Source organism: Fukomys damarensis, unplaced genomic scaffold (assembly GCF_012274545.1).
Source record: "Fukomys damarensis isolate Sample0158 unplaced genomic scaffold, DMR_v1.0_HiC HiC_scaffold_29, whole genome shotgun sequence".
NCBI classification, from domain to species: Eukaryota; Metazoa; Chordata; class Mammalia; order Rodentia; family Bathyergidae; genus Fukomys; species Fukomys damarensis.
In genome coordinates, this window is record NW_022900941.1 from 32,051,647 (window position 1) to 32,059,874 (window position 8,228).

At 41.6% G+C, this 8,228-nt stretch overlaps 1 pseudogene; it reads right to left on the reverse strand.

The window, feature by feature from the left end:
• Positions 1-263: 263 nt before the first annotated feature.
• The window catches only part of LOC104848613, a 19,864-nt pseudogene continuing 11,899 nt past the window's right edge, over positions 264-8,228 (reverse strand).

The following is an 8,228-nucleotide window of genomic DNA, read 5'->3' on the forward strand; positions in this document are numbered from 1 at the left end:
TTGAGCCAGAGTAATTTGGTCACAAAACCCATGTTATTGTTATGGTGAAGTGGCTGTCACTACCTCTCAGGAAATCATAGAAATGTTACTTAAACATAATCCATAAAGTCAAGCCACCACTGGCATGGGCAGTGCAGATGGAATTTGTCAACCTAAGGCTTATTGTGACCTTGAACACCAACATCCTGACCTCAGCAGGCCACTCAGTGAACTCAGTGGAAGGCCACCTGAGAGCATCTATCTGGGACAGAGAACCAGCCTGCTCTGCTCACAAATCATAACCTCATTCTAGTTGTAGACAAAGAGAATTGGAGTGTGAGTGCTTAATAGCATGTTTATCCTCACTCATCCAGGAAGGAGTGTGATTTAGACCCACTCTAAATAAATCCAGAGTTGGAAGTTTTTTTTAGACTTAAATGAAAACTTAATTATAGGATATACATGGCATTATTACTATTATAAAAACCTTTTTGTGTAGGGACATCTTTTATTATGGAATATATGTTGTTCTATAAAGTACATAAGATATTGTACAAAGCAACACTTTGGGTTTGTTTGGTCCCTTAGATTAGATACAAATAAGTACTGGCATACATATCATACAAAGGCTTATCTAGGTGTGGTCTCCATGCAGGGTCTTTGTTTATCTCAGTGTTACTTCCTTTGGGAGATGGCCACTATATTTTACTTTTGTACCATACTGTGGGTGCCAAAGAACTTGCATTTGCCAAGGAATAATCTCCTGCAATGCAATGTCATGAAGTACAATGGTATCATTTAATTCAATAAAGTCATCATTTCTTTGCACTTGCTTGACAGTCTGAATTTTTATCATTTTATACCATGTGTTTTCAGTAGAATTCTGCCATATTATACAACCACAAGCAACCCAGGCTAAGTGTCAAACTGGCTTCATTTGTGCAAGTATATTCCCAAAACTGTCTGAAATATTTTGTGCTTCTAGTGGGTCCTTTGTGGACTTGAGTCTTTGATAAAATGTGTTATCTTCTTCATCTGGGTTCCTCTCAAAGTCTCCTTCAAATGTAAATTTGACTTATGGTACAGTATCTTGTCCCACTGGAGGGAAAATTACTTCAGTTGTGCAGTTCACTGCAACTTGTCTTTAGATAATTTCTTCTACAGAAAATTTAAGGTGACACTTGTATCCTCTTTCTGGAATATCCTCTTTATAGCTCAACACTTCATGGGAGGGTCTCTCTCTGGTAGTTGATTCAATTCTCCACCACTGAGGCCACCCTGGAGGCTGTGCAGTGGTTTGGTGAGATTTCCATCTGGGTGAGCACCAGTTGCTCTGCCTTAAGGGGAAGGTCTAGGTACATGATCTGGGATTTTTTTTTTTAATCACATCATGGGATTTATTCAAAGATTCACTTGAAAAGCTAGAACAAAGAAGACAACCAGAAAAACATCAGCTTGCCAAAGAACAAGAAATATATTCCCCTGTACAATTACAAGTGGTGACAGTATCAGGTTTAAAATATATTTATCAAGTTGACTGGAATAAAATTTTAAACTATTGTCTAAATTTGAATAAATTATACTAAAATTATCTTAATTACTGATGATTTTGAGCTGATTATATCATAAGTAGTCAATTTGGCACTATTAAATCAAAATTATAAAATAGAGTATGAATGTGCTATATCTGGTGATGATACACATCCTAAAAGTACACAAGTTAAAGGTATACATCCTATTTTAGATCCAAACTGCTTTGATAAAAATATAAATAGCATTGCAACAAGCACCAAAACACTATTTCTCTAATCTTACCAGCCTTCCCCAATTTTAGTCTCTACTTCCCTCCAAATTTCTCTCCCTTAGCTCTGAAGGGTCTACAGCCATAACACCTTGAACTTTCCTTATCTCATCAGTAGTTCAGGCAGTCTGAGCAGACTTTCTGCTCTGTAACATCAGTCCTCTACTCTTTCCCAACTTGCTGTGGCATTCCATCAGTGCCAATTGTCCTGCTGATGTCCACTGCTGCACCATTTTGGCAGTGGATATCAATTACATGAGCCGGTGTCCCCACTAATTCCCACAGGGTTGTACAAAGGTCTCAGTGGTGCTTTGATAACTTAAGGCTCCTAGAGAGAATGTTGTTTCCTCTTCATGGAGGGACCAGTGCCCTGAACCCCCATCCCTGACCTCAGCACATCACTAGTCCTTAGAAAGCACCAGGATAGAAGCTTGTTGAATTCATTATTTCCCATACTGTAGCCACTCTGTCTAGAAATGAAATAGATTAGCATCCAAACTCTTCTTTTTGCTCCCACTTGGCCCATCATCATTGAGCCAGTTTTGTTCACTCATTTGTCTGTCTCCCTGAGTGTAAACTCTCCTTGAAGGCTCTACACTCATTTATGCACATAGATACCCTCCTTCCCCCTCCAGACATTCCAGACATTTCTGAATACATGGGTAAACACCGATTAGGCACAGATTTGAATTCTTCCCATTATATCTATTATCATTATTGCCATTATCCAATCATCATCACCATTATGTCAATGATGATTAAGATGATGATGTTAGTAAACTGGAGTCTGTTAATGACATTTGCTATATATCAGATCACATTGGAGAAAATTAGATACATTTGTTTCCTCTACCCCATATTTCTAATACAAAATATTTTTAAAGAACTCTAATATTTAATATGCCTATACAGTATTTTTCTTCTTTAAAATAAGCAATAGATGTTATGTACTAGAAAAGAAATATGTGTACTAAGCCTAACCCTGACTTTTTCTTCTCTCATATGCACCTAATCAGTGTTGCATATTAGAATAGTAAGAACAAAAAGAAGCTTCCAAATGGCCTCTCTGTAACATGTTTGGTTTAGGTTGAAAGTCTGAGTTCTAATCACACTTTAAAAGAGACTCAGAACCGCTCTAGATTTTGCATTCTTTGTAAATAAGATGATACTAGCAAAGGCTGTTCTGATAAACAATTCGTGGCTATTCAAAGGAAATGCTTAATAAATAATTATTTTCTCTTCAGTTTTCTTATTATTTGTCAGGAATATACAAATAATCATGTTAAACATCAGTTTTGGAAAGCTGATGCCAAGGATGTGTATGTGACTGGAAGATGAATACATACACAGAGACAGACATGAATAAATGGTTAAAGGGAAAGCTTAAACAGTCTTGTTATCAGTGTGTTTCTGCTAAAGAAAACTATAGGTCATGGCAGTGAGCAAAATGATTATACCTCAATATCTGAGTATCTCTGACTTATTTTCTCATCACTGGGATAAAATACTCTTCACCCATAACTCAAGAAAAAAAGGTTTATTTTTGCTTATAGTTTTTACAGGATTCACTTCATATTCATCAGTCTGTAAGGCAGAAACAGTGTGGCAGAAAGATATGGCAACAAAACTTGCTCACATTATGGTGGCCAGGGAGCAGAGAAAGAAGGGAGGAGCCTGGGAGAGAGATACACTCATCCCAGTAATGTGTCCAGTGTCCCTGCTTTTAAGTCTCTTCTGACCAGGCAAACCTCCTAAGAACATATACAGCTACTAGGATTAATCTGAGCAAACCCACCTCCTAATAGCACATTCAGCTACTAGGATTAATTCACTGATGATTATAATGCACACATAATACAAACACCCCAAAATCCCAGCTTTGAATGAATGAATCTCCTGGGAGACATTCAAAATTTAACTATAGCACTCTACCTCTGTCCCCCAAAAGGTTCCTGTCCATCTCCTTAGGCAAAATGTGTTTAGTTCATCTCTAAGCAACACCAAAGTCTTAACTGACTCATCATTGCTTAAAAGTCCAAGTCCAGATCCAGCCAGGGTCCTACCCTGACCCCAGAAGCTTAGGCACAGAGGACCTAGCCAAAGACCCACCCAAAAAAGAGCTGCACAGGCACACAAGCAAGAGTGAGAGGCCCAGCCCAATATAATCCATAAGTGCAGTGAGATCCCAGTGAGTAGCAGTGTGGACCAGAGCAGCACAGCTACAGGCAGATCCTAACCAGGGCTCTTCCCTGACTCCAGCTGATTGGGCATGCACACCTAAGCTAAGGGCTCACCTGGAAAAGTGCTGCGCAGATGCAAACGCATCAGCCAGAGGCACACCCTGATACCATCAGTAGGTACATGGAGACCCTAGCCAGAAACCAGCTCAGACACCAGGACTGGGGTGCACAGCCACCAGTCAAAGGCCCTCCCAGATAAAAGCTACATAGTAGCCTTAGCCAGAGGCTCACCTAGATACCATCCTAAGTGTGCAAAGTACGAGCTAGAAGCCTGCCCGGACAACAGGTAAGCTCAGGGATCCAGAAAGCCACCATTCTGAACCCAGGAATTGGTGCACTGAGCAGCTCTGGGCAGCAGAGAAAAGGCCACTCGGTGGCTGGCTGAGAATTGGAGACTACTGGGTGAGCAAAAAGTTGCCTCAACAAAGGTACAGCAGGCTGCATCTGTTCCTGAACTAGAAATGAAAGAAGATCTGGAAAAATTGAAATCAAAAATATTTTCTCACATAACAGCAGAGGTTGTGCCCATAATGAAAGATATGATTGATTATTCTAGAACAGACACAGATAAATCAATAGAGGAGCTGAGGAACATGATGGAATCCCAACACAGGAAACAAATGGAATCCTTAAAACAGATGCAAACAGGAGATGAAAAACTCCTCTGAAAGCTTGAACAGCAGAATGAGCCAATATGAATGAATTTCATAGAAACCCATAGGAGACAGGAGACAATTAGTGACCAGGAAAACAAAAATGTCTTAAAATAGTAAGGGACCATGGAAAATCAATCCAGCAGCCGCTACACAATGCAAAGAAGAATAACATAAGGCTGATTGGAATCAATGAAGAAACAAGAGGCACTGCAGATGACATACAAAAGCTGTTCACAGAAGTAATGGCAGAAAACTTCCCAAGCAAAGGAAAAGAACTTGACATAGAGATAAATGAGGAATATAGGACTCCAACAAGCCATGATTTTAAAAAAAAAAAAAAACTATACTTAAGCATATAATTCTTAAGGTTCCAGAAACCAAACAGAAGAACAAAATTCTAAAGCATTCTACTCCACAAAATCAGAATACACATTCTTTTCAGCTGCACATGGGTCTTTCTCCAAAATAGACCACATACTCCCTTGGAGAACATGTTTAAGTAAGTGCAAAGGAGTTGAAGCTATCCCCTGTATTTTATCAGAACACAGTGTGATGAAATTGTGATCAATAACAAAAGAAACCACAAGAATTTTATTAAAAACATGGAAATTGAACAACACAATTCTGAGTAACCAATGGGTCACAGATAAAGAAGAAATCAGACAGTCCCTACAATTAAATGAAAATGAGATTGCAACATATTGGAATCTACAGAACACAATGAAAATAGTCTTATGAGGGAAATTCATAACAGTTAATACTCACATTAGGAAATCAAGTAAGCTGAGTTAAACAACCTAACGATGAACCTCAAGCTACTAGAAAAAGAAGAGCAGGACAAACCCAAACCTCATACAAGGGAGGAAATTACAAAGATCAGAGCAGAAAATAATGCAATGAAAACTAAGAGAATGATAGAAAAAATCAATGAAGCCAAGAGTTGGTTCATTGAAAGAATAAACAAAATGGAAAAACCCTTATCCAACCTTTTCAAAACAAAGGAAAGAAAAGGCCCAAGAAGGGAGGGAGAAGGTAAAGGGAAAAAATGAGAACCAAGGCCTGTCATGTAAAGGTATAAGATTCCAATGATGAATGTAACTGTACTGTATACCTAAAATGTACAAACTCAATGAGAAAAAAAGTGAAAAGGTGAAATTACAATGGACCTACCAGAAATGCAGAGAATCATCAATATCTACTTAGAGAAGCTATATTAGAATAAGATAGAAAACACAGAAGAAATAGACAGAATTCTAGATATGTATGAATTACCAAAGTTGAATAAAGATGTAAAAATTCTAAACAACCCAATATCAATCAATGAAATTACCAACTAAGCAAAGCCTGGGACCCGATGGCTTCACTACCAAATTCTACAAGACATGTAGAGAGGAACTTTTGCCACTACTGTTTAAACTATTCAATGAAATTGAAAGGGAAGCAATACTTCCAAATTCATTCATAGAACCAAGCATCACTTTGATTCCAAAAGCAGAAAAAGACCCAACCGAAAAAGATAACTATAGGTCAATCTCCCTAATGAACATAGATGCAAAAATCCTCAATAAGATGCTCACAAACAGAATGCAGAAGATCATCAAGAAGATCATACACCCAGCGGGTGCGTGACCTCCTGGACTGCGCACCACCAGATCCAGTAAGGACCTAAGGACCCTGGAGGAGGACTCTCCAGCTGCCCTCCCGGGACCACCTGGCGGGTGTGCGACCTCCCAGACTGCATGCCATCAGATCCAGTAAGGAAGGTAGCCTCGTGCGTGCCCTTGAAAAACCACCATGACCTGCTCCCCCCCATTCCAAACTTTGAACATCTTTAAAGAAAGGGTAGGGGAAACCTGTAATAGAACTGAGTGGAGTTCAACCCTGCGGGTTGGGAAACTCAGGTTAGGCTTTGTGGACTGAGGTCAGTCTCAGTTGTGGGGACCTGCCATTGGCTAGCTGAGACCAGGGGATTTGCTACTGCATATGGCTGTATGTGAGAGACTGCTTGGGCCTGCACAAGATGGATGCCCTCAACCTTAGCCTTTGCCTCGGTGGAAAAATCCCACTAGACTACATGCGTGACTTTTGGCAGGTCTAGCCCCTGGGCAAACAGGAAATCTTACAGAAAGAATAGCCCTTTGTGCTAACCACAGGGTCACGGGATCTGGAGCAGGAAGCAGGTGGTATTTCCCTGTCCTACTTGCCCCTAGGGATTGTGAAGTTAAAGATTGCATAGGGTTAATTGTTGATGTACGCCTTCCCACTTACCCCTCCCCACATTTGGTAAAATACTGATTGCTGTATGGTTAAATGCTTGAGTGACTCATGTGATTGATTTGTTTGAACTGTCCAATAAGCTTGCTGAACCTTCCCCCTGGGATAACAGTATATAATCGTTTTGCTGAGCCAATAAAGCGCCTTTGATCAGAAACCAGACTTGGGCCGTGTACTCTAACTTCTTAAAGATTTCCTCCACAGACATTCAAGATCGGATCGGCCTCTGATGACCCACGAATAAGAGGCGGCTCTCACCTCCTATTCCCCGCGGGACGGGGTCCCCCCAGAGAGCCGCAACTGGCGCCCAACGTGGTTTACAGAGGTTACCGACTCCCGATCGGACGGCAGAGAGACGACGAGTCCGGAGCCCGCCCGTCAGACACCAGGTAAGCCCCATCCGGGTGGTGCAGGGTTGGGGTTAGTCAAATCTTAGCTAAGGCACAGCCGCCGTCCCAAAGTTCCCCGAGAATAGGGGGAACGCAGTTAGTGAAGGAGCTAAATTTATCTCTGATATAAAAAAGCAGTTGAAAAACCGTAATATTGAAGTTAGAAAGAAAGATCTCTTGCAATTTCTGCTGTTTGTACACAAAGTATGTCCCTGGTTCGTTATCACCTGCCCCAAAATTGTGCCTTCCACATGGGACCAGATTGGTCGCGAGCTCGCTGACTACTTTGATCAGCACGGCAGCGACTCAGACAAGGACATGATGCTCCAGTACTGGCAACTTCTTAAAAATATCATTGTCGATGTCCCCCATTGCCCTCTTTCTAGTCAGATCATTCAAAATGCACAAGAGCACCTGGAATTGGCCTCTCGTCATTGCTCGCGCTCTCAATCCAGAGCCAGTTCCTTTGTTAACTTAGCTGACCCTGCTTCGCCTTTGTCTGATCCCCTCCCCCCGCTAACCGATTCGGCCACTCAAACCACCCCACCCTCACCTCCCTCTCTTACGCGCCGAACTCGTTCCTTTGTTTCCACCCTCTATCCGTCTATACGCGCAGTTCCTACGGCCCCCAAGCTCCTTACACCCTCTCTTGTTTGGAGTCCATTGGCGGCGGTGGCGCTGTCTCTCCTACCGAGTGGCGTGACATTGTTCGCACCGCGCTCAGGGGAGACCTCTTTGTCTCTTGGGAGGCTGATTTCCTCTCTCACTGCAAGGCCCTGGCAGGCAAGGACTCTGACCTCTATGCTCGCATCGCTGGCCTTCCCCCTTTTCATACCATTCAGGAACAACATACGCTTTCCAGGTCGCAATTAGCCAACACGGCTCTCGC